Source organism: Lepidochelys kempii, chromosome 2 (assembly GCF_965140285.1).
Source record: "Lepidochelys kempii isolate rLepKem1 chromosome 2, rLepKem1.hap1, whole genome shotgun sequence".
Lineage (NCBI taxonomy): Eukaryota > Metazoa > Chordata > Testudines > Cheloniidae > Lepidochelys > Lepidochelys kempii.
This window is the reverse complement of record NC_136381.1, coordinates 247,234,443-247,262,369: the sequence shown is the minus strand read 5'-3', so window position 1 is coordinate 247,262,369 and position 27,927 is coordinate 247,234,443. Positions and strand designations below refer to the sequence as shown.

The window sequence follows — 27,927 nt, the reverse complement described above, 5'->3', positions numbered from 1 at the left end:
TTAAATTACATGACTACAGTATACCGCTGATACTTCTCCAGAACCTTCAGGTTCTGAAGGAACAAAGTTTCCTTTCTGATAATACACTATGCAAACAAGAATATGACACTATCTTACATTTGATTAGATGCATATATTAATTTTTAGGTTAATTTAAAATAAAAACAAAACAGGTGTAAAAAATCGCAATAGATTAAAAAAAATGGATATTTTTAACTCTTTTGTAAGAAATGAAAGTTTGACTTTTCTTTGAAATTTTCACAGGTCTTCAAAATTAAAAAGTTCATTTCTCACAGAATGTGTGTGGGGAATTGTCCATTTTTTAGTGGGAGAAGAGTAGCTTTTGATGGCAGAATGGTTAAATATTGTCTTGTGTAAAGACTCAGGAACCACCCAGGAAAGCCACAGTTTGGAAAGGATATGTAGAATGCAAATTGAGCAAGTGGCATAAGTCTAAACAGAGATCATTTATGGGCCTGATCTTTCTCCCATTAAAGCCTGTGGCAAAACTCACAGGGTCTTGAATTCTGGTATGACTGGGCCCCAAATGACCAAGCTTAGCAACAGGCATAAAACCTATACACCACAGATATGTGTAACATAGCTGCACTGTTAAAAATGGCTGTTGGAAATCTGCAGTTGTACTACCGTGTAAGCTCATTTTCGTGGCTTACAAGTGTTTATTATGTGTATGGATGTCAGTTATCTAAAATTAGATACATTTAGTACTATGAACTAGCAGGTTTTAGTTATTTTAGAACTGTGAAAACACTGATTCATAGTTTTCAGTGAATAAAAGGCTAAGCATAGCATTTTCAGAGGTAAGTAGTGTGGAGGTCTGTGTTTAGTTTCTTATTGCTATTTATTTGTAGCTTTACTATGGAGCAGGTTGCTTGAAATGTACAAAAATTAATCTTGTACAGAGCTTTGAGGTGAGTTTCATTTTAAAATTACTGTTATTTTTTTCTTCTGCTGAATCCTTATTTGCAGTGATGTATTAATCAATGGGCCAAAGCACAGGGTAAAAGTAAAGGAGGGGAACATCAAATGATTGACAGAAAGAGAAGGGATAGTGATAACTTAAGCTCCAGATTGTCTTGCCTTAGAGACAAATTGTACTATGACCCCCGGAATGATTTCTAGCTTTATTAAAGGCAGACACAAAGATAGGAGCAAAATCCACCTCTACAAGACCCATAAGAGCTTCCTTCAGACCTAGTCCAAAATAGAAAAGTCAGGTCAGATCTTTCTTCCTGGAGCATGGGGATCCACATCAACATGGATACAGTACCCCAGCCACTAGCCCAGCTCTGCTGGTCCTGGATGTACCAGTCTATTCAAACCGAATAAAAAGAAGCAATGAACAGCCAGTAGGTTCAGAGAGCCCCAAGAACAAATACTGCACCCATAAGACCCACTGTGTGGAGGGGTTTAAGTGCAGTGGAGGCCCTCTGCTTTTGGATTCATGTTATGCACCGAGCAGTAAGAGTGTACATTTATGTTACTCAGAATTATGAATTTAGAGACTTTAGGACTTACGAGATCTCCAAGTCTATCCACCTGATTCTGTCATACAGTATAGCACTTTTCATCTCTAGATCTGAAAAAAAGGCAGCTGTTTTCAATGATGAAAGCCCAATGATGATCTGACCATACAACACAAGAAAGCACGACGTCAAAGTTGCTAGTGTAGTAGTGTGTTGAGCCCAGCAAGGAGACAGATTTAAACACCCCCACCCTCACCCCACCAAACCCAACTTTCACAGCTTGGCATGTGGATCCTTTGACTGCCCTTAAAAATGACTTTTTATTTTAACAATGGTTCCGCTCCAAATAACGAGCAGTTTAATTGGCTGCTACCACAAATGGCCAAAAAATAAGGTATTTAAATAGTGCTTTGAGATGAATTCGCTTCACATCCGAAAACTCATACCATCCACCAGTGAAATACAGCCACCTCTGGCATTTTCACAACATATAGCCACATTCTGCAACAGTAATAACATAGCTAATCCAATTTAAAATGCTGGGGGAATTAGGTAGCCAGAATGTAATATTCAAGCATGAAAGCTGACCAGGACAATGGAACAAGCACCTTCTACTCTTCTAAAAACTTCTATGGACTTTTTAATTGTTACAAGCTCTCAGAAGCTCAGTTTTACATCTCATCTGAAGACTGGATTTACTGTGGGTTGCATTTTTCTATTTAGCTGTGGAAATCAGTCACTAGGGAATCACACCTCTCTAAAAGCACTGCATTAGTATAGCAATATCCATCTATCACTCTCTAAAGAGTGATGAAGAACCCTAAGATAACGTTACAATGAATAAGTATTGTACATTTTAGAGCTACTGTAGGAATTTTGTCAGCCATGTTTGTTCTTTTAGGGGGTTGATTTACTTAGGAAATACATTTGGAACAGAGGAGATACTATACCAGATCAGACGAGTGGTCTATCTAACATAGTACCTTGCCTATGGATAGTGTTAGATACGTCAAAGGTAGTGCAAGAAAACTCAGGTGTACAATTATGAATAACTGACCATATTGGAACTGACCTAGAGGTTGACTTATTCCTACAAGAACATGTGTGTATATTCCTTTCAATTAAAAAAATCGCAACCCTTGTTGAGGCAATGAGTTCCACAGGTCAATTGTGCATGGTGGAAAAAAAAATCCTTTTTTCAGTTGGTAGTTTGGTAGTGTGTTCAGAGTGCCTGATTCTGCAGCCATGTGTGGAACTCCCATTAATGTCGATGGAGTTTCAACATTCCCATGCCTTCAGAATCAGCCCTAGAGAATTCATCAACAACTATCGAAATTTCTAGCCCCATTATCTTCTACTAATCCTCTCTTCACTGGACTTGTAGGTTATTGCTTTCATCACAGGAGCTTCACTACTGAATTCTTTTGCAGTCTGGTGGAATGAATGACACCTATACCATAGCTCAGTGGTTCTCAACCTTTCCAGATTACTGTATCCCTTTCAGGAATCTGATTTGTCTTGCGTACCCCAAGTTTCACCTCACTTAAAAACTACTTGCTTACGAAATCAGACATAAAAATACAAAAGTGTCACAGCACACTATTACTGAAAAATGGCTTCCTTACATTTTTACCATATAATTATAAAATAAATCAACTGGAATATAAATATTGTACTTACATTTCAGTGTATATTATATACATTCATCATTGTACGGATGAAATTTTAGTTTGGACTGACTTCGCTAGTGCTTTTTAAAAACGAGGCAAATAGCTAGATGAGTTGACGTGCCCGCTGGAAGATTTCTGCGTGCCCCCAAGGGTAAGCATACCCCTGTGTGAGAACCACTGCTATAACTGATGTGTTTCAAGCAGTGGAATTTTTGGTGAGTTTTATTGGACATATGCAGAATACAGCAGTCAAATGGTTAAATAGTTTACATCAACAGCCCCTAAGATCTTTGCTGTACCAAAGCCCATTCAATTCTGCTCTCTGCACTCTCCAACGAGTAAGGAAGTCTGGGCTGCTCCAAATCCCAGCCTTATAATTAAGTGGAAAATAGGAGAGGATTTGGATACCATTTCCATTACAAAAACCTTGCAGTATGAGGACTGGTGGGAAAACATACCCCAGTTTGGGAGCCACTGCTCTATGCTATTTTCTTTTTTGAATGCAAAAGTAATTTGCAAACAAACAATCTGAGATTAGGTTGGGCAATAAATCAGAAACTAGCTATGAACCCGGTTTGGACACAGTTTTAAAATTGTGGAGAATCTTCTTTACTCAGCCATACAGTATTCTGAGTCTTACTGAGAATGCTCTGCAACACGATGGCTCCAGTCTCCTTCTACTTACTATGAACTCACTTTGGAGTTAAGATTCTAGTCAATTGCCAAATGCCAAATAGCTATGATTAGGGCTCTCCCAAGTTCATGGTCCATTTCAGTCAATTTCACAGTCATAGGGTTTTAAAAATCATAAATTTCATGATTTCAGATATTTAAATCTGAAATTCCACGGTGTTGTAACTGTAGGGGTCCTGACTCAAAGTGGGGTTGTGGGGGAGTCCCAAGGTTATTGTAAGAGGATCGCACTATTGCCACCCTTACTGTTTGTAGCAGCACTGCCTTCAGAGCTGGGCAGCCAGGGAGCGGCGGCTGCTGGCCAAGAGCCCAGCTCTGAAGGCAGAGCCAATGGCAGCAGCAGCGCAGAAGTAAGGGTGGCATGGTAGGGTACTGCCACCCTTATTTCTACACTGCTGCCTTCAGAGCTGGGCCTTTGGCCAGCAACTGCCAGTCTCCGGCCACGCAGCTCTGAAGGCAGCAGCGCAGAAGTAAGGGTGGCAATACCATGCCATGCAATCTGTAATTCTGTGCTGCTGCTGTCAGTGGCTCTGCCTTCAGAGCCGGACTCTCAGCCAGCCACCACCCCTCTTCAGCTGTCCAGTTCTGAAGGCAGCGCAGAACTGTCACACCCCTACAATAACCTGGCGCCTGCCCTGCTTCCCGTTTTTGGGTTAAGACCCTCCATTTGGGAAACGCTGGTCTCCTCCCTGGAATATGTACAGAATAGGGTAAAAGTACACAAAAGATCAGATTTCATGGGGGGAAGCCAGATTTCACGGTCCATGACATATTTTTCACGGCCAGGAATTTGGTAGAGCTCTAGCTATGACGCTGCACTGCACAAGTGGAATACGATGATTGCAACAGAGGAAGAGAAATCATGCAGCTTTTATACAAATTACGAAGCCACCCATACACGCATAGTAGAATATTTGATCACGGCTTCTTAACCTCGGCAAAGATGAACATGTACTGGGGGTAAGCTGTTTTGCCTCAGTTTCTAGGTTGGGTAAAGCATCCAAATCAAAATGCTGGTGCTTATTAGTCACATTGGGATTGCGCTATATGTTGCCTGTTGTCATGTCTGCTGGAAAGATTAGAAGGATGAGTTGCTGCTGCCTCTCCATGATATCACCATCCTATGAGAATACCAGTGACTAACTGCATAATGGAGAGATAGTAAACATTAAGAAATACAAGTCTCAAGGCATTCCTTCTGCTTTCTTCTGCTTATGCAGAAAAGATACTCTTAATACATACATTGTGAAGGATCGAGAAGGGACCTCATCAGTGCTTCATAATAAGTGAGTATAAATCCTAAACTCTATGGGTAGTATCCATGATTAATTGCGTTCAGTCGACATTAAACTCTGTCATTATCAGCTACTTGCTGCTCAGCACTTGCTATGCTGTTAATTATTGTTGTGTGGCTCTAAGGGATGTTTTCAAAACATTTTCAAATTCTGCTCCTGTAATGGCATAGAGAAGAACTTAATAAGCTACTGCTCCACACAGGAAAGACAATCAGATACTTTTATTAAGATGTTTAGAATAAGTTAGTTTTATTCAAGATTTGACAAGCCAGCGCGGACAATAAAAGTGCTTCCAAGATGGTGAGAGATTTCAACATCCTATCCAGCCTTCACCAAAAGTAATGTTTTAATCCGCCTAAACCCAGAGCAGAATCCTGGGGTGCACAAGGCAAGGGAGCAAGATGAAAGGGGCTGCATTCATACTCCAAGGTTTTTGCTATGAAACCCTTACTCAAAATTCGTTAGAGCATCCCTCGTGAGTTTTTATTATTAATTATTATTGTTATTATTATATATCAGTACTTTTAAACAGAAGTTAAGAAACTAGGATGTCTTCCATAAAACAGAAAACATTGGGTTACCAAAACTAGGGAAAAAAGGGCCAATTTGCTAGTGAGGTCCGCCAGTCATTCTATTTTGTAACTGGCTAAGTACTTCAAACACTAATTCTACCATGACACAGATAACTTTTGTGCCAATGCAGCTTTATTTACAGTGGTCATCCTTAATGAGCTTTTCAATTCCCTTCAATAATTAACTGACAATTTAGCCCTTAACAAGTTGCCCCAGGTAGGGTAGAACACAGTTGTGCTGTCCCGAATCAGCCAAGGGGCCATATAGTAAAACAGAGGAGCTAAGATATAGTCCTCCATTTACCCGTTGCTCCTGGGGACATGGCAGAAGTAATCTGCTACTAGTATAGACAGTCTATGCCAACAGCAGATTAGCACAGCTGAGTCAATGCTGCAGGAGAGGTAGTCAGGCATATTAGGAAGTGGAATCAATCCTCCTCTCTCCCCCAACCTACTTTCCGTCCACATGCAGGAAGCTTTTCTCCCTCCCCTAACCACATGCTGTCATGTGCAGTGTGGGTAGCCCATGCAAGATGAGTGACAATCTTTTCCTAAATAACAGTCCTCAAACTATCTTCTTAATAAGTATCGTAGTGAAGTAAAGTATTGGGAATACTGAAACACTGAGGGTTGAGTGAAACTCAGAGATTCACTTGAGCTGAATAAGCACTCCAAAATTCCAGTGCTAATCTCACACATATGCAACCGTGGGCCTGATCAAAAGCCTATTGAAGTCAATGGGAGTCTTTGCATCAACTACAGTGGGCTTTTGACCAAGCCTTGTGTGAACTTCAACAGTCAGCAAACTGGGCTGGAAATGTGGTGAGAAATGATTTTTGGAGTAATATTTTCATTACTTGCTGCTTCCAGTCAAGCTAGAAATATCGTGACAGACCTCTCTTCTCAGTCAGCAGTTCCAGTCTCAGAACTAAGAAGTGTGTGTGGAGGAAAAAACCCGGCATCCATATTTATTCAAATCTCTAAAGAGGGTCACATTGCGTTATCATTCTGAACAAAAGTTTGGGTCAGTACTTATCCTATCCAGACTGATTGGCCTGGCTTGAGTGATTTATTTCCTATGTACCCAACAAGTTAAACATCTCCCATCATGTTCTTTGTGGGAAAGTCCATTTAGTTTTTAATAGCAGATTGTTGAGTTACAGTATCTTCATTTCAGTAAAAAATATACATTTTGGGGGGTTACTTCTTGTCTTTGGCTCTAAGCAACAGCATGGAAAAATTCTAAAGTGGAGGCTGTACACAGCACTGAACACATCATTGGTACTTAATACATTTTACTAACTCCTCAATTTTAAAAGCCAGTTTGAATATTTTGGGGAGGGAAAAGATGTGTGTTTTCACATCAGGCCTCAAGTCAAAGTGTGCTGCTGCTTTGTTAAGTAACACTGAAGGAGAAAGAATCTGGAAGTGGTTGGTTTTCATTCCTTCTTTTTGGTCCAACAAATTCTAGTCAGTTCCAAATGGGAAGAGCTACCGGAGAAAAATACAGAAAATATTTAAAGAGAAGTAAAGTCTGCAAATGAAGATATATAGCCAGAGGGAATTTGCATATACATACGTATACCAATACAATGAAATTACATGAACATGGCAGCTGTAGCTGCACGTATGCCATGCCTACTGCAACAGAGACGTCAGGTGAACAGGTACATCTTTATGATGCAGAGACATTGAGATTATGTGTTAAACCTCACAGAGATACTAAGATTACATGTCTATTACCACCCTGTTGAGAAAAAGGAAAGCGTGCTAGAGAGAATGAGTGCTGACTGTGCCCCAGGCCAAATGATTAATACATTTTCTCACTCTTAGCATCACCAGTCTGCTGCCTCAGAGAAAAGTCACAGTTAACTGTATCCACTAGCCTGATGCAGAGATCAGTAAGAAATAATAGAATAAACAGAAGGATAAAAAATTACTCGCTTATCTTCAGGAGCGCTTCCTGCTCCTGCATGTTTCTCCAATTCTTAGCTGGGCTAATTTACAACATTATTACTTTGCTCTGTTCATGAAAATCAGTTATATCACAGATGGATTGCAAGACCTAGAAGGCATTTGCCCCTGAGTCCACAACACCGGTAGCTGGAAAATTAAGCCAGATAAATTCAAATTAGAAGTAAGTGACATTTTTAACAGTGCGGGTAATAAACTTGTGGAACAAACTACCACAGGAAACGGTAGATTTTTTCATCTCTTGTTGTCTTTAAATCAATCAACACTGGATGTTTTAGTGGAGATATGCTTTAGCCAAACAAGTTATTTGCTAGTCAAAGAAGGTATTGGGCTCACTACAGGGGTAACTGGATGAAATTTAGTGACCTGCAATATACAGGAGATCAGGTCCTTTCTGGCTTAAACTTTATGAATCTGTGAACACCAGGGTGTGATGCTGTGTATAAGAAAGATGACCATTTGTATCATTGTTGCTACCACTGTTATACAAATGTAACAAATCTCATGCAAAGTATGTCATATATGGTGTCAATGGAAAAGTTACGATTCGCTAAGTATGATTATCCTGTTCATATGCATGTATCATCTTTATATCCAAAGTTATGAATATTGGCTATGTATTTGTATTTTACACATCGGTTGTATTCCTGGGTTACACTCTCCAAATAGATTTACATCAAAGTGTGACGGGGTGAACTCACCCCGCACTGGATGGGGAAGGGTTGGTTGACTCTTCACCGTGGGCAGAGGAAACCCTTCCGCCACATCCCTACTGGGCATGCTCCAGGTGTAGCAGCCATATAAGAGGGAGCAGCCTGGCTCAGATTGGGCTGACTGCCAGAGAGGAAGGATGCTCCTTGTCAGCTCCCGCCCAGGAACCACTGGTGCCCCAGATTGTGGAAGCCAGAGACCCTGAGACTCACATAGACACCCAACTACTGTGGACACCCCAGGGAGGTCGAAGCTACACGGGGTTGCACTGGCCAAAGAACCCAGAGACCCTGAAGATGCCCAGATTGCTGACAGGAGTGACAAGGTAGGAAGTAGCCGATGGCGGGGAAAAGCCATTGTCCCGAGGCTGGTCAGCGTGTTGTGGATGGATCCCTGGTGAGCCAGTGATGGACATACTCATGACTGCAAGGGCCCCGGGCTGGGACCCAGTGGAACAGGGAGGGTCTGGGTCCCCCTACCTGGCTGCCACCCCCCCTCCCAAGCATCTGCTTGACCATACAGCCCTGCCTGGAGGGCTACCGTATTGATTCTGGCTGCTAGGCTGTATCTCACCTGGAGGGATATTTCCATGTACAGCCTAGTGGCCAGAATCAAGCTGTGAATGGAGGGATATCTCCATTGATTCTGGCCACTAGGCCATACAGCCGTGCCCAGAAGGTGACCTTATTGGCTCCAGCTACAAGGCCATACAGCCCTGGCCAGAGAGTGACTTTATGGACTCTAGCAACTAGACCTGGCTGCTGGTGAGTCTGGCCGCTAGGTAGACCCAGGGTATCTCTATTGACTTTGGCCATTAGACCTTACTGTCTTGCAAACCCCAGGTTACCCCTGTGGACTCTGGCTGCTAGCAGAGAAGGGCTACCCCCGGACATGGGTCATGTGACCCTATTGTCCTGTGGATCAAGGCGATTCCATAGACTCCGGCTGTTGGGTCTTAAAATCCTGTGGATCAGGCATCTTTGTGGACCCTTGCCCTTAGGTCTTATGGTCTGGAGACCGAGGGCAGCTTTAAGGATGGGGTGAACTCACTCCACTGGAATGGGTCTCCCCACATCATCACACAAGGCTAGACTGCTATGTGTTGATGGCCCATTAAGAACACTTCACTCTAACAATGGGCCACTGAAGAAACTCATCCTGCCCAGTAGGTCTTTCTGCAGATGCCTCAGACTCCAAGAGACCAATGTCCACCCCCTGCGATTCATTAAATTATGTAAGGACATGTGATATGCTCGTGGGACCCTAGACTCCATCTTGGGCCAGCAGTTTCCACAAACAGAGACTGTGGACTTTGTTTGGGACAGCAAATTTCCATACACATGGCAGAGGATATAAAAAGGCACCTTTTGTTTTCCTTATTTTGTTTTCATTTCTCTGGACTGGATTTCTAACAAGTAAGCTCTGACAAAGGACTGATGATCCTCAATCTGTTTGGGTAATTCCAGAGAGACTTTTGCAAGCTAGCAGTTTATTCCATCACTGCTACGATCCTGATCTATGAACACTGAAAATCACTTGTATCTGTATGATCTATTAGTGATTTATAACTCTCTTCTTTTCTTTTATTATTAAGCCTTTAGTTTTTAGCTTTAAAGGATTGGCATCAGCGTGATCACTGGAAAAGATCTGAGATTCATATTGACCTAGGGATGTGTGTCTAATCCTCTGGGATCAGTAAGAACCTCACATATGGTGAAATAGGTTTTCAATAACCCCTCACCATATTAAGCCCATGTAGCTGGATGGGAGCCAAGGGCTGGAATGCCTAAGTGAGACTGTGTTTGGCTTCCAGTTAACAAGTGTGGTACTGCAGAAGCTATTCTGTTGTTGGCTTGGTGAATCTGATTATGGATTATAGAGTAAACCATTTGGCATTTTCTGCCCTATTTTTTTGCAGTCTGCCCTGACTGTGGCATTCTCAGTGAGGCCCAGTCCAGGAACCTGATTATGCTAACTTCTCTAGGAAGAAGGGAGTACCATCCTCTGAGTTTAATAGTTCCAGATGTATAATATTGGCTGGTAGATTTATCTTCAAACCAAGCTCTCATCCATGAACAAGAATAAAACGTTAACATAGGCCTCCTCCTTGGTATGTATTTCAGGGGTGAAATCATGTCTCTATTGATGTCAATAGGAGTTTTGCCATTTGATTTTAATAGGGCCTGAATTTCACCCTATGTGTGGATTTCTAGTTTTAGACACCTGATAAATATTTTAGTGGATATAGAATAAAACCGAGTAATATGAAATGAGATTCTATGCTGCTACAGTTTTACTATCTGTACATTAGTCTTTCTATGACTGATATAATATTACTAAGAATAATCAGCTTTTATGGACCAATCCACCTATGGGACTGTCAAGGTTCCTTCCCCACTCTGAACTGTAGGGTACCTCTTTCCAGGAGGGATTTTACAGCACTGTATACAGAAAGCTGGTTACCCTTCCCTTTATATTTATGACAGGGACTATACAAGGTAAGTCAGTCTACTGAAAAGTATTAAAAATATGAAGTATTGTGAAATACTTAAGGCAAACCAGGGTTACCAATCATGCAACTGAATAAAATTCAACAAGAGTCCTGTCTTGAATAGTTTGGAATTTCAAATTTGTGTGGAGCAACCAAATCAAAATAAACTAGAAGAGTCTTTGGCCATTTTCTCTTTAAACAGGTGAACAGTCTTTAAAAGACACCAAAAGCAAACAAGAGACCACAAAACAAACATGGCAACTCTTGTGTTTCTGGAGCTTATAGACCTAGCTTCCAAACAAACCTACCTTCTTCTTCCTCTCTTGGGGTCTCAGAGTCTAAGTAAGCTTATCTGAAATTGATTAATGCAAGTATGACTCTTAGGGCTTCCTCTAGTTACCTTCTGATCAGGTGGCACTATTCAGTTTATTTTTTTATTTGAATAATTTACAGCTAAAATGGTGACGTAGGCACTCTTGATATAGAATCCTTTATATACATACACCACCACTGAAATACTGACTTGGCGAATGGGACGAACAACCAATCTGTCCACAGCACACTATACAAGAGGGAGAAGGAGGAAAATATTTTGCTAGGGATGCTAGGATAAATTCCTGCTTTATAGGAAGTGCTGTGGTATCTGTGATGTCCACTCAGCATATCGCATATCCAGCCTCCACAGATTAGAAGAGCTGTCCAGACATCTCAATTTCTCAACCATGTCAATGTAAACACATGGATCCCATTGCATGATGACCCGCAGAACCCACCAAAGACAAGATTAAAATCCTGCAACCCTTTATGGAACTGCATCAAGACCCTTACACTCAACTTCGACACTGAAGCTCAAAGGAGAGCAACATGGAGCATTTCAACCGCTCAAAACAAACAGCTCATCGTTGGCTCTGCCGAGGAACCACGGGGTTTTGATCTATGTCTGAAAGACTGGTGCAGATTGAATCGCATCAGGACATCTCATGAGAAATGTGGACAAACCCTCTTTAAATGGAAAATGAGGCAAACACCTGTATGCAACTGCATTCACCAGGCACAAATGATGGAGCGCATCATATATGAGTCCCCCTTCATTCTTTTTCCGGGGGCCTGAAGGACATTCACCAGCTCACTGATGCGGCAACATGCTGGCTATCAAATCTGGATATAAATTTGTAATCGTTGTTAACTGCCCAAGCCATATGAAAGCAGCAGTGGAGAAAGTAACTCAACTCAGGGTTTTAGGCATTAATCTATGTACAGTGCAAGTGTATGAAAAATAACTGCATTGAACGATTGCTGATTTTTAGAATAAAGTATTAGTCAGAATGAGAAGTTAATGCACTCTTGTATATAGGAAAAATGCATGATAATGATGATAATTCTAAGGTCATTATCTTCTGTATTAAGATATCTAATGGTTTAGCAACAGTGTAGCCAATGGTTAAAAATAGGAAAACGGGCACAGAGCCAAATCAGGTATTTTTTTAAAAGATCTCAAATGTATAAAATGCAGCACTGAATTCTTTGGAGAACTGTAGAGACCCCCCTCAGTCTGAAATAAAAGTGCTCCTATTCTGATGGCTCTAGACCACTGGCACCCTTTCAATTACATGATGCATAGGGAGGAAAGGTGGGGCAGGAAAGCCCCAAAGTGAGAGGAAGAGGCATCTTTGCAGTAGGCTTCCCCTGCCCTGCTGCTCTCCAGAGACATCAGAAGCCCCTTCAGACAACCATCACATAACTGGGCTTGGGGTTGGAGACTTCAAGGTGTGAGGGGAGTGAGCTATAGAGCTACTGAGCTAAATGTGTTCAATGCTAACCTAATTGCCTAAACTGGTTTACCTTTTCACCACAGCTGAGGTGCTTTGAAAATCTCAGCCCTCAGATTTAAGCTTCTGACATTCTGTAGGTAAAATTCTGGCTTTATTCAAGTCAATGGCAAAGACCCTATTGATTTCAGGAGGGCCAAGATTCCACCCCTTGTCCCTTCTTGTGTCAGAAAGGAAAAGCCAAAGCAGCTCCATGTTGAGGTAGCAACAGGATTATGGTTATACGGTTTAATACTCTCAGACCTTGTATCATGTCTGTCCAGAAGAACTGTCTTTAGTTTTACAGATCTAGAGGAGGGCAAACAGTAAGGATGGAGGGGTCACACCCTAAGAGTATCAAGATTATTTGTGAATATATCAAGGTATATACACAAATAGACTTTTGCTACATGCCTATCAATTCATTCAAAAGGAACACACTAGCATCTCTCTCCAAGCAGAGAGTGGGTTACTTGGGATAAGAGCTAGGGCAAGTGAATAAAAACTGAGATGAGAACTCAGGATTTGACCCAAACAAAACAAGTTCTTTGTAGATTTTAAACCTACCTTAAAAAAATAGAACATCACATGAACACATCTCACTGCATAACTGTCCTTCGCCAACTACCATTTGTTTCCCTCTTGTTTTATCTTCCTCCTCTCCTTAATGCTTCTCTGAACCCAAACTCCAGTGCAGAAGGTTGGCTGCGTCTCCCACCGTGATTCAACAATGCACTTAAGCACGTATGTACTTGCATCCTTAAGTTATGCACATGCTTAAGTACCACAGACTGAAACAATACCTAGGATTAGATACCATCCAGTATAAACACACACTGTGTTCACAAAGCATATCCCTTCAATTAATTGATATTTCATCCAATACTTTGGATTTATAGTGTGTTTATTTTATCATTTTCAATAGGATTACTCTTTTTGCATCACGGACCTGAGGTGTTACACAACTGATGTCAGTTTAATTTTTCTAATGGAGATGATTTTGCTGAATCCTTTTAATTGAATTCATTTCATTAACCAGTGGAACCAATACTGATACATGGAAACAATATAGTTTAAATAAATGAGCAAAGATTCATTAAAATACTGTTTTCACTAACCCCAATAAAGCTTTTCACTGAAGCCAGTAGTCACTTCTCAAAACAAATGCATTTTATTTAATTCCTTCTGATTTTATTTGTGCTCCCACCAGTTCTTTGTCACAGCTGGATGCATTTAAGTAAACCAAATAGTATTTATAGAAGCCAATTTCATTTAAAGCCTTGAAGGATAGTTTAAACATTTCTCTAGGATCCAATACATATTAACTGAAACGGGTTTGTTACTGAAACCAGTGCAGAACAGTGCCAGTTTTACGGCATTTTTTGCATACGCAATCCCAATATATTTAGGCAGATCGATACATATTACCTGTAAACACTATATTTTGGGGGTTTTTTTTTTGGTTTTTACTAAAACCTACATGTGGGTGAAAATGTGATGGAATTTTTCAGCAAAGGATTATGTGAGTTGAAACCCAGGGCTTGGGAGCCAAGCATTCAAGGACAAGCAGAATGTAGTGAGTGTATCCGATGGAAGCTGGAGTTGGCAGGGGTGCTTGTGGTTTTGGTTTTGTTTAAAATGTAAAATATTTTATGAGTGTCCTTTCCCACCCCCACCCCAGCTCCATTTTAGCAAGGGAAATATCAGTGTACTTTGTAACTGTATGTACATCCTGATCAGGGTTCTACAGAAATACAGAACAGTGTTTATGTATGAGAACTGGGTGCGGCTTCTGAAAACCCCAGCGTTTGTGGGTGTTTGGCTCTGAGGTTTTGATTTTGACCAGTGCCTTGCTCTCATACATAACACTGATCTGTGTATTGCAAATTAATGTGGTTTTTTTATATATACTGGCCTAGACTATGACCTTAAAACCCAGCTCTGCACTCAGGGTGGGATGGAGCCATCTTGTCCCATGAAGAACTTGCAGAGAGACTGTTTTCTCCTGGTGGCTCTGGAAGGTTCAGCCTGCTCGTCCAATCCCATTCCAGGATGGTGAAGTAGAACTAGGTCATGGCCCCTCATGCTCTCCGTCTCTGTTCTCCCCAGGCAAAAGGCATGGAGTAGTCACTGCAGTGGGGGATTAATGCATGGGCCCTGTCATAAATATATAGGGAAGCATAACCATCTTTCTATATACAGTGCTATAAAATCCCTCCTGGCCAGAGGCAACAAACATCCTGTTACCTGTAAAGGGTTAAGAAGCTCAGCTAACCTGACTGATTTTTCCATTGTTCCAAGATCTAGGGATTTGGGTCTTTGATTTTGTAACCAATTGGTTAGGATATTATTCTCAAGCGTCCCCAGGAAAGGGGGTGTGTAGGGCTTGGGGGGGGGGATATTTTGGGGGGAAGATGTCTCCCAGTGATCTCTTTCCCTGTTCTTTGTTTAAAACGCTTGGTGGTGGCAGCATACTGGTCAAAGACAAGGCAAAGTTTGTATCTTGGGGAAGTTTTTAACCTAAACTGGTAAGAATAAGCTTAGGGGGTCTTTCATGCAGGTCCTCACATCTGTAACCTAGAGTTCAGAGTGGGGAAGGAACCCTGACAGACCCAATTTGGGGGCCCCCACAGGAGATCCAGAACCTAGGTAGAAGTGGGAGGGCCACCATCACTGGAACTGTGGCCCTGCTGCTCCTTTTCCCCTGCCCCCAGGGCCCTGGCCAGGCCAGAAGCTGGACCCAGGGCATGGTAAGAGCCACCCAGGATGCTGTGGGGAACCCTGGACCCTCCACCTGCTCTGGGTTGGGGGCCAGGGTGCCTGAGAGCAGCCCCCAACCCGTGTCCCTGCCCCCAGGGCACACCGCTGCTGGTGGAACCCAGTGGTGGGGGCTCCAGTCCAGCCTTCTGCCCCCACCCTGGGAGCTTGCAGACTCACTCTGTGGGGAGAGGAGGCTCTGCCCCAGCCTGGGAGTTGGCTAGGAGCCCTGGGAAAGTCACAGGCAGCAAGGAGCCAGACAGGGAGGGCTCCTCCGGCACAGCTCCCACTGCTACTTGCCCAGCCTCAGTGGCTGCAACGCTCCATGTGGGCTCACTCAGTGCCTGCTGCCAGGCTGCCCCCACCAGGTGCCTCCTGCTCCTGGTGATGGGCTGCCCCCCTCTGATGCCTGGGCTCTATGCCCGAGGCAGTAACCACATGCAGCACTGCTACTCCTGTCACCTCTGGCCTGAGGCTTGCAGTTTGGGGTGTGGGGGGGGGCAACATGCTCCCCTCCCCCCAAATACACCTATGCCACTGCCACTCTGCAGCTGTCTGAGGCTACTATGCCCATGTTAAAAAAAATGAGTGGGCATAGCCATCCCACAATTAAAAGTGGGAGGGGGCAGGTCTCCCCCACCCCCCCAAAAAAGCTCCCTTAGGTCTGGTGCCCCTGGGCCCTCAGGGTGTGGGAGGCCCAAATGTTCTTTGTGCCCAGGGTCCTGATAAATCTTAATCTGCCTCTGAGTCACTGTGCTGCCCATGGCACACGGTCTGCAGTTGTGACTGACCCTTACAGAGCACACGAGGAGGAGACTACAAACACTTGTGTAAGGCCAGTGACAGTGAAACCCAATGTGTACACAGGCCTGATCCTGCTTCCACTGAAGTTATCGAAGACTCCCTACTGACCTCAATAGTGTAGTTCTAGCAGAAGGAATATTCTGCTTTATATTAATAATGAGCCTGATCTTTCAAGATTTTAAACAGCTCTTGTGAAACGTTGAGCATCCTGGCCGCCTACTAATTGCTGGAGGCACTCAGCAACTCACAGGCTCAGACCCAATAATCGGTTCTTCATGGGTATGCAGGGAAGTAAGAGGTGTTCTCTTTCCTCTAATTTCTATTTTTCAATAATGTCCAAGAATGGTTGCCACGTTCCTTGTATTTGTCCTCTGGGTACATCCCTCTCATAGGCAGGTTTTCCATTCATGCCTTTTTCGATTCCATTTGGATCAGAGTTGTCATCTTCCCACTACTTGCAGATAATTGGTTTTGGCCTGAACCCTAGTACGCATGCGAACCTTTTTTTTTTAAATGGGCTGTTGAAATTTGGAAGCCCTGGACTATTGCACTACAGTCCTAGGGCTGGGTATATTGAGACTTCCCAATGTAGTCTTGATTACTAGAAAAATAGGGACAGCTCAGAAAAGTCTGATGTCTAATCAGGCAAGAACAAATACTTCTATCCTTCTTTTCTCAGATCTTGTCTGCTGGTGAGCCTACATCGTACTTGGTTTCTAAGAAATCATAGAACCATAGACTTTAAGGTCAGAAGGGACCATTATGATAGTCTAGTCTGACCTCCTGCACAACGCAGGCCACAGAATCTCACCCACCTACTCCTGTAACAAACCGCTAACGTATCTCTGAGCTATTGAAGTCCTCAAATCGTGGTTTAAAGACTTCAAGGTGCAGAGAATCCTCCAGCAAGTGACCCCTGCCCCATGCTGCCCAGGAAGGCTGTCAAGGTTCCTTCCCCACTCTGAACTCTAGGGTACAGATATGGGGACCTGCATGAAAAACCCCCTAAGCTTATTTTTACCAGCTTAGGTTAAAACTTCCCCAAGGTACAAACTATTTTACCTTTTGTCCCTGGACTTTTTTGCTGCCACCACCAAGCGTCTAACAAATATAACAGGGAAAGAGCCCACTTGGAAACGTCTTTCCCCCCCAAAATACCCCCAAGCCCTACACCCCCTTTCCTGGGGAAGGTTTGATAAAAATCCTCACCAATTTGCATAGGTGAACACAGACCCAAACCCTTGGATCTTAAGAACAATGAAAAAGCAATCAGGTTCTTAAAAGAAGAATTTTAATTAAAGAAAAAGTAAAAGAATCACCTCTGTAAAATCAGGATGGTAAATACCTTACAGGGTAATCCGATTCAAAATATAGAGAATCCCTCTAGGCAAAACCTTAAGTTACAAAAAGTCACACAAACAGGAATATACATTCCATTCAGCACAACTTATTTTATCAGCCATTTAAACAAAACAAAAGGAATACTTGTGGCACCTTAGAGACTAACCAATTTATTAGAGCATAAGCTTTCGTGAGCTACAGCTTACTTCATCTAATGCATATCTAACTAGATTGCTTACTGACTTTTTACAGGAGTTCTGACCTGCATTCCTGCTCTGGTCCCGGCAAATACAACACACAGACAGAGAGAACCCTTTGTTTCCCCCCCCCCTCCAGCTTTGAAAGTATCTAGTCTCCTCATTGGTCATTTTGGTCAGGTGCCGGCGAGGTTGTCTTAGCTTCTTAACCCTTTACAGGTGAAAGGGTTTTTCCTCTGGCCAGGAGCGATTTAAAGGTGTTTACCCTTCCCTTTATATTTATGACAAAGGCGAAAAACCAACAGGGCCTCTGCCAATCTGCTCTGGAGGAAAATTCTTTCCCGACCCCAAATATGGCAATCAGCTAAATCCTGAGCATGTGGGCAAGACTCACCAGCCAGACACCCAGGAAAGAATTCTCTGTAGTAACTCAGATCCCACCCCATCTAACATCCCATCACGGGCCAGAGGGCATATTTACTGCTAATAGTCAAAGATCAATTAATTGCCAAAATTAAGCTATCCCATAATATCATTCCCTCCATAAATTTATCAAGCTTAGTCTTATGTCTTTTGCCCCCACTGTTCCCCTTGGAAGGTTGTTCCAGAACTTCATTTCTCTGATGGTTAGAAACCTTCATCTAATTTCAAGTCTAAACTTCCTGATGGCCAGTTTATAACCATTTGATCTTGTCCACATTGGTACTGAGCTTAAATAATTCCTCTCCCTCCCTCATATTTATCCCTGTGATATATTTATAGAGAGCAATCCTATCGCCTCTCAGCCTTCTTTTGGTTAGGCTAAACAAGCCAAGCTCTTTGAGTCTCCTTTCATAAGACAAGTTTTCCATTCCTCAGATCATCCTAGTAGCCCTTCTCTGTACCTGTTCCAGTTTGAATTCATCCTTCTTAAACATGGGAGACCAGAATTGCACACAATATTCCAGATGAGGTCTCACCAGTGCCTTGTATAACAGTACTAACATCTCCTTATCTCTACTGGAAATACCTCGCCTGATGCATCCCAAGACCGCATTAGCTTTTTTCACAGCCATGTCATATTGGCAGCTCATAGTCATCCTGTGATCAGCCAATATTCCGACCTCCTTCTCCTCCTCTGTTACTTCCAAGTGACGTGTCCCCAGTTTAACAAAAATTCTTGTTGTTAATCCCTAAATGGATGACCTTGCACTTTTCACTATTAAATTTCATCCTATTTCTATTACTTCAGTTTACAAGGTCATCCAGATTTTCCTGTATGATATCCCGCTCCTGGCAATACCTCCCAGCTTTGTATCATCTGCAAACTTTATTAGTACATTCCCACTTTTTGTGCCGAGGTCACTAATAAAAAAAATTAAATAAGATTGGTCCCAAAACTGATCCCTGAGGAACTCCACTAGTAACCTCCTTCCAGCCTGACAGTTCACCTTTCAGTATGACCCGTTGTAGTCTCCCCTTTAACCAGTTCCTTATCCACCTTTCAATTTTCATATTGATCCCTGTCTTTTCCAATTTAGCTAATAATTCCCCATGTGGAACCATATCAAATGCCTTACTGAAATCAAGGTAAATTAGATCCACTGCATTTCCTTTGTCTAAAAAATTCTGTTACCTTCTCAAAGAAGGAGATCAGGTTGGTTTGGCACAATCTACTTGTTGTAAAACCATGTTGTATTTTGTCCCAATTACCATTGACCTCGATGTCTTTAACTACTTTTTCCTTCAAAATTTTTTCCAAGACCTTGCATACTGCAGATGTCAAAACTAACAGGCCTGTAGTTACCCAGATTACATTTTTTTTCCTTTCTTAAAAATAGGAACTATGTTAGCAATTCTCCAGTCATACGGTACAACCCTGAGTTTATAGATTCATTTAAAAATTCTTGCTAATGGGCTTGCAATTTCGTGTGCCAGTTCCTTTAATATTCTTGAATGAAGATTATCTGGGCCCCCCGATTTAGTCCCATTAAGCTGTTCCAGTTTGGCTTCTACCTCAGATGTGGTAATATCTACCTCCAAATCCTCATTCCCATTTGTTGTCCTACCATTATCCCTAAGCTCCTCATTAGCCTCATTAAATACTGAAGCAAAGTATTTGTTTAGAATTTAGAAGTATTTGTTAAGAATAATCTAGGCATGGCCCAATATCTAAACAAATATTGGGCCAGGCCTAGATTATTCTTAACCTCCACTTCATCCTCAGTGTTTAGTGGGTCCACTTCTTCCTTCTTCTTTTTCTTCTTCTTTATATGGCTATAGAAACTTTTGGTTTTAATTCCCTTTGCAAGATCCACCTCTACATGATTTTTGTCCTTTCTCACTTTATCCCTACATGGTCTGACCTCAATAAGGTATTATTTCCTTGCTAACACCTCCCATCTTCCACTCCTTGTAGGCTTTCTGCTTTTTCTTAATCACCTCTCTGAGATGCTTGCTCATCCAGCTTGGTCTACAACTCCTGCCTATGAATTTTTCCCCCCTTTCTTGGGATGCAGGCTTCTGATAGTTTCTGCAACTTTGGCTTGAAGTAATTCCAGGCCTCCTCCGCCTTTACATCCACAAGTTCTTCAGTCCAATCCACTTCCCTAACTAATTTCCTTTTTTTTTTAAAGCTAGCCCTTTTGAAATAAAAAATCCTAGTCACAGATCTATTTTTGTTTATCCTTCCATTTAGTTTGAACTGAATTAGCTCATGATCACTCAAACCAAGGTTGTCCCCTACAACCATTTCTTCTATGAGGTCCTCACTACTCACCAAAACCAAATCTAAAATGGCATCCCCTCTTGTTGGTTCAGCAAGGAGTCTAAGTATGTGCTCTTTAAGAATTCAGTACTGTGGTTTTAGGTTGGCATCTCTAGTGGCTTTTTAACACTGATCTATTGGTGATTTGCCTATCGATTTCCCCCCTGCTCCCAAATACCCCACTTCCATAAAGTTTCTCCAGAAACTTGTCTCCCTGTCTTTCTGCAAATCAGAAATTTCTGTATAAATGATACCTGCTGCCCAGAGCTTGAAATAGTTTATGAAGGAATCTGGAGTTTGCCTTGTTTTCATTGCCTAGGATCAATTATAATCTTTTACTGCCTGTACCTTTGGAGACAGATTAGCATTTTTTATCATGTATAATAGATAACCTCCTCCTTTTCCACTAGCCCCAGTAATTAGGAAGTCAGATCTGAGATCTGATATGAGGAAACATCCTCCCCTTGTAGTGTAAGCGTAACTCATATTAATGTTAGACCTACCTGTGGTTGTAAGATCTGCAAGGAGTGACTTCCAGTTGAGAGAGAGCTCCTCTGAGCTCAGCCAAAATAAGATTCCTTTTCAGCTAACCTGGTGGAGCTGCTGCCTACAGACTAGAGCAGTGTTGTGTGTGCATCTCACCAGGGGGTAATGTTCATGGGGAGTTAGAAATAGACAGTCAAGTGCTCTGGCCCATGCCACCAGCTGATTATTTGCACCAGCCTCTCTCTGCTGACCAGCATGTTGGGGTACAGCATGTGTGTGGTCAAGGCTCCATCCATTCCTTGCCCCTTTGCACCCACTCTCCACCAACATGCATGGGCAGGGAGTAGAAACTTCATAGACAGCTCCCCCTGTACACAGCCTGGCAGTGTGGGGAGTTCACACATGGAATTTAAGAGGCACTTTAATTTCCTCTAAGGGCCCATAAGTCACCACCTTTCCCCATATTTCTGATGTTAGCTCTGTCCTATCTCCCCCAACTTCCTCCCTACTGCAAGCTCTGCACACAGGAATAATGTTTTAGGAGGCACCTACCAAAGTTTATGCAGGGGAGAGGAGCATGATAAACAACAAACAAATGGGAGCAGGCCCACTAGGAGAGGAGGATGGGCAACACCTTGCAGAATCAGGTGGTAAGTGAACACAAATATCTGGCCATCAGCTGGGCTAGACAACAAAGTGCAGACAGAGAAAAACATATCCATTGTGGTAGCTTAGAAGCAGGGAGGACTGATCTAACTCACAGAAAAACTCAGAGGGTTAAAAAGTAAGGGATTCATAAAAAGTTCCCTAACCCTCTTGCACAAAGAAGTTATTTCAAATACCACATTCTCAGAGCCTGCAAAACCCTTATGAGCATTTCAGTCCTCTGTAGTCAAGTATGGAGAGAGGGATGTTCGGCATGCCTGTGAATCAGGTTCCAACATTAGCAGCAGAAAGACTGGGGTTGGAGGACACTTGTAGATCATGTCATCAACCCCAGGGCACAGAATTTATACTTCTGATTGAGGGACAGAAATAGCCAAGTCCTGCTATTTCACAAAATAGATCAGCAGTATTTTGTTTCTATACAGATCAGAGATTTAGGTTTTAGCATCTTAACTGTATACTTCAAAAATGTGCTGTTAATGATTTATTAATAATTAGTGTAAATAATTTACTTTACAACTGAATTAACATGCCAACAGAGATGCACACTCTACAAGGGAAGCAAATCCCTTTAAAGTGCCTAAGTAATTTAATTAGCATATTTCTTCTCCCTGCACCATGATTTTTTACATCCACTGTCTCTATCTGGGTCTGAAAGCATTTTTTGTGCATGCTAGATGAGGAGGGAAAAAAGTAGTTTGCTTAGTGCAACAGAAGGAAGGTGTTTGGAAAGCAGGTCTGGGTCATGCTTTGATAAAAAAGCTCAGCAAAGGTTTCAAATGAAGATACACGACTGGAGTTGATTTTGAAGCTGACAGCTTCAAAGGAGGCTTGGGCTTGTTTGATAATAATGGCCATTAAACGACCATTTCTCGAGCAGAGTGTATCATTTGGAATCAGGTCATAAACAGGATAAAGGAATCTCAGCTTTCCACTCCTTGCTTTACCTGCACTTTGCAACAGTAAAAGACTTTCTTCCCAAGTCTCATTAGTTGCCATTACGATTCTGAAAGCACTATATTAAACTTGAAACTAATTTTTTAAAAAAGAACAGATTTCTAATCATTCATAAAGGTAAGATGGGTGCAGAAAGTACACTGAAACATAGGAATATAACTTCAAACATATAGTAGTTTTTGTTTTTTTATTAATTGTTATTGAGACTTGATTGTTTGAAAAAGATGACCAGTTTCCTAGGTAGGCTGTGAGGGCAGAAAACTAATTTAGAAGCAAAAAACCTCCCTCCTCCCAAAACAATGCGTGCTCATATATTTGACATTGAGTTAACTCAAATAGTACAACAGCTATAGCAAGTGTAGCTGAAGGTCCTGTATTCATCCTCAAATCAGCCTCTGCACTTGAGACCTGAATTTGGACAGATGCCATCTATTTCCCAGGCTCCCTTTTTTTCTCTGTAAAACCCATTTTATGAGACACTCTGTGTCTGCAGAAGTGACACACTAACATTTGTGTCCCATTCTAAGCAGAAATGCAAAACCTTGTCTAAGCAACTGACAAACATACAAACCATATTAAGTTTCTCTTTAGCTACCTACACAGAAAATACTGAGTTACTGAATTTGTATTATTTACTCGTATTTTAGTAGTATCTAGCAGCCCTATATGAGATCATTGGCCCATTGTGCTAGGCACCGTATATACATATGGTTAATTAAGTCTCTGCCCACAAAGCTTACGATCTTACAAAGGATGGGAGAAAGGAATTGGTATTGCCCCTGTTTTAGGCCTAGGAAAAGGAGGTCAGTGAGGTGCAGGACTTGGCAAAAGGTGAAATGGGAAAGTTTTCAGAGCCACAAATGGAACTAAAAAGAAAAGGAGTACTTGTGGCACCTTAGAGACTAACAAATCCTGAGTCCCAACCAGCTACTAGGATTTCTAGAGCAGAGGGGGAAGCAGGTATAAGGTGCTCAGACTCATGGTGAGAACAGGGACTCCTGGAGGGGGAGATCCTGGCATAGCTAGCTGAAGTGGGGAAGGAGAGAGCGTGGGAATGGTATTAGACCCTCACCTGGTGCAACTGCACCTACTACATTCTCCCAGCCTAAGCCACCACCTCTGCCTCCCAGCTGCTTATTCTGGACTCTCATCTAGCAGGGGAGCAGGGAGAGGAGTTGCCTGGCTGCCTAATCATCAACCATTACAGATGTCTGTAGCAGCCAAAAGGCAAATGCCTACAGCCTTTCAACAGCTCAGCTGGTTGCATGAAAATCAAGCTGAGATGTGAGAACACATAGCAAGGCTGCCAAACACATGACATTTGGCACTACTGTTGGAAGAGTCTTTAGGAGGATTTGAAAAAAAGCAAAGTGCTGGTGGCGGCTGCTCGGTGAATCACAGCATAACGCATGCTAAGTTTTCATTCCTGCTGTACGCAGACAGGGCATGGATTATGGCTTCTGTGACTGAGTTGAACTCCACTCTATATAACTAAAAATTGAATTCACATAGAGTTGGCTTCACCACTAGAGTGCCTCTTCATGGCCGGGACATGGCATAGCTGCTCTGACCCTCATTACAGCATCTCCTGCTGATGGTTGTTTCAGTTCTCAGTGGTCTGCCTCTTTCTGTGACTCAGTTCTTTGAACAGGTCACACTTTAACTCCACCTGTTCTGGGGTTGGAAAGAGTCCAACAAACCAGAGTCCAAGAACGTCTATGAGCTCTTCAGTCCTGATTTTGGGTGCCGGGGTCACTACTCCTTTTTCTCAGGGCTCTCTGTCCTTCTCATCCAACTCATCACCACCTCACTAGCGGGGCTGGCTCTAGGTTTTTTGCCACCCCAAGCAAAAAAATTTTTGGCCTCCCCCACCCCCGCCTTTTTTGGCTTTTACACATGGGATGTGCCAGCTAGTGCTGATGGGACAGGGGCCGGGATGGATGGCTGGGTGGGGTGTGTGATGCTGGAGTGGGGGGCTGCCCCACATCAGGTCTCCCACCTGCACTGGGCCCCGGCCCCTGGGGTGTCAGCTGTGGGAGGGAAGGACACACAGACACCAGACACAAACACTGAGTCCCCGGGGCATGGCGCGCACTAACCATTCCTGTTTTCACCGGCACGTACACCACTTGACCCATCTTCGCTGCCTCCCGGGTGCTGCTTCCCAGCCGGAAGCCCTTGGACTGGACCCAGAACTGGAACTTGCCTTTCTTCCCCCACTGGAGCTGATGTCCGAGCCGGCGCCCCCCTACAGCACCTCGGCGGCGCGCTGGTACTTGCTCCGGGTCACCGTCTTGGTTTTGGCCGAGTCCCCGTAGGTGCGGAGGCACCAGTCCCCGAACTGCCAGCCCCGCTCGCTGTCCCCGGGGCGGCTCCCCTGCAGCAGCAGGGGCTTTGGCATCCTGGCCGGAGGCAGCGCCCAACCCCCTGTCCCGGGCTGGAGACGGCAGCGAGCCCGGCCGGCCCCTGCGCTGCGCCCTGCCCGGCCAGCAGGGATGGAGTCTGGAGAGGCGGCAGGGGCGAGTCCCCGGGAGGGGCCGCTGCAGGGCAGGCATGGAGGAAGCGCAGCAGCCAGACGGCGACCCAGCAAGCCGGGCAGAGGGAGGCACTGGTGGCGCCAGCGGCAGCTGCTCCTGTCACAGGATCACAGGCGGCTCCGGCTCATCCCCCTCTCTCTCCACAGGATCCCACCCCGACCCGTCCCTGCCTCCTACGCTCCCCTCCTCTCCACAGGATCCCACCTGTTAGAGCCGCGGCACGGCCGCCCTTATCGCTTCCCCCGGCCCGGGGGTGCCGGGGTTGGCACTACCCACCTGGGACTGGACCGCGGGCAGAGGCGCGTGGGGGCTGGGCAAAGCGGCACATGGCTGGGCAAGGCCACCCCTGGAAATGTGCTGCGCCAAGCACATGCTTGCTTTGCTGGTGCCTAGAGCTGGTCCTGCTCACTAGTGGCTGATAGTGGGAGGGCCTTGGCTCCCCTACACCGAGTTCCAGCCCAGGGATCCTATAAACAGCAGTTAAGGACTGCTCCATCTCCTCGCTCCTGCCTCCATGGACTTCTTCCTACCCAGCATTCACTGGCCTTCTCCCCCACAACCTCTCTAGGTTCACCCTTTTTTCAGGGCCAGGACTCTCAAGGCTCTTCCCTGGAATCCCACTAACCAAAATCCCAAACTTAAACTATGACTTAAACTCCCTTCTGCTCAGGCTCTTTCCATTCTCTGATCAGAGAGCAACTGCACAGTTCCTAGCTCTTTTCTTTTACCAACTTCCTTCCTTTCTACTAACTCTCCTGGGATTCATCAGTAATTGGGGCTGGTCTACCTTCCATGTGCAGTCAGGCATCTTAATTGAGCTCTCTAGTTCTACTTAACCCCTTTCATGATAGTGAGGGGTACAAACCCCATCACAGTGCTCTGTTATGAAAGGGATGGGCCAGACCTTTATAATGATATTAATCAAACTGACAGGACAACACTATTTATAGCCTGGATTTTCAGAAAAAAGAATCGCACAAGATAGCAGGTGCTGCGAGGGATACGAGATGTGAATTTATACTGGGAATAATGGCGGACAAAGCTTAAATTTTAAAGTGGAGAATTCAAGCTATGGAAAAAGCAGCTTCTAGTTCACTCAAGCAAAGCACATCTCATGCTAGCCAGGGTGGGACACGGCTCCAGTTTGGATCAACTGGTGGAACTGTTGCCAAGGGATTACAGGGTTCTTGGTTTGAGTCATAAATGTACATAGTAAATCCAGCAACTGTATGAGGGACTCTGCTAATTGGAGATCTCTGCTTTAGCGTCTGGTCACCACTTGTCAGACATAATAGAAAGAAACACTAAGATTAGCTAATTGCAAGGGTATCGTGCCAAGTGATGAATGCTTATCAAAAGAACAACCCAAAATTTGGCATCCTATTTCAAAGGTGCAGGTTTAAGCACTAATGACATGGAATAGGGAATCTGACCTAAACTCTCAGCAAAGAGTAATGTTTTATTAATTAAATCTAAATTCAGCCTTTACAGGCAGCAAGGTGTCTTTAAATTGTCTGGAAATGCAAATAAATAGCCTTAAAAAAAGATGTTAAGTTTGGCAAAGGCAATGACAAGGTTTGAATGGAATGCAATTGAATGCAGATGGTATAATCGTAATCTCATTTAAACTAATGATGTGAACAATCTAATACCAGTCCTGCAACAGCACTGGGTCTTCACAACAGTGCATTTAAATAGGGGTGGGGGTGGGAAAGAGGGAACATTTATCCTACCTATTTACATAATGAAGGAGTGTGTGGCTACAGACTGCAGATCATCATGCAGAGGAAAAGATTTCAGCAACCCCCATATCTGATTTTTCTCACTGGTGTGAGGGAAACAAATCTACTGGGGTATAACTGTATCCTCTTAGGACATCCAATTAACAGTCAATGGATGAACTTAACTTCAGAATTTAAACTTCATTGACTGTATTGTGAATATCATTTTGCATCTGAGTCCAGTCTCCCTTGATTGCTCCCCTCTCTTTGCGCTGCATGAGTAGCATCACACCAACAGTAGAGATTGCTTTGAGTCCTTTGCACAGCAGCCTTGCTCCCTAAGGCTATGTCTTCACTACCGCGGTAAGTTGACCTACGCTACGCAACTCTAGCTACATGAATAACATAGCTGGAGTCAACCGTGGGGTCTATACGGTGGGGGGTCGACAGGAGAAACTCTCCCATCGACTTACCTTACTCTTCTCGTTGGGGGTAGTGTACAGGGGTTGACAGGAGAACGATCTGCTGTCGATTTGGTGGGTGTTCACTAGATCTGCTAAATCGACCGCCGGTGGATCGATCTCAGAGCGTTAATCCCGGCTGTAGTGTAGACATAACCTCAGTCACAATACAACTGTGCGCAGCAAGACAAAGTGATTCCATAACAGAGAAATGGTAGAGTTCAGGGGTGAAAGCCTGGCAGCAAAGCAAATGGCAAAACTCCCACTGACGTCAGTGGGGCCAGGATTTCAAGCACTCTCCTCGCTTGCAGTGTGGGGCTTCATCCACTAGACCACACATTAGTTACTTGAGTCTCAGTTTTTCCCCTATGAGTGGCTGCTGCCCGCAATCAAACAAGATTTCATGCCTTCCAAAGAAGGGATTCTATTTCTAGCACTAGTTACCTATTGTGAAACTCCACCCAACAAGTACTGCACCTTCCTTCTTTCCAGTTCCACCTACTGTCCTCTGATCCCAAGAGCAGCACTTCTGCGGTCAGCATGTAAACTGGGT

At 43.6% G+C, this 27,927-nt stretch overlaps 1 protein-coding gene across 1 annotated transcript in view; it reads right to left on the bottom strand.

The window, feature by feature from the left end:
* Positions 1-27,927, bottom strand: part of ADARB2 (adenosine deaminase RNA specific B2 (inactive)) — a 432,280-nt gene that overhangs the window by 318,154 nt on the left and 86,199 nt on the right. The window lies entirely within an intron of this gene.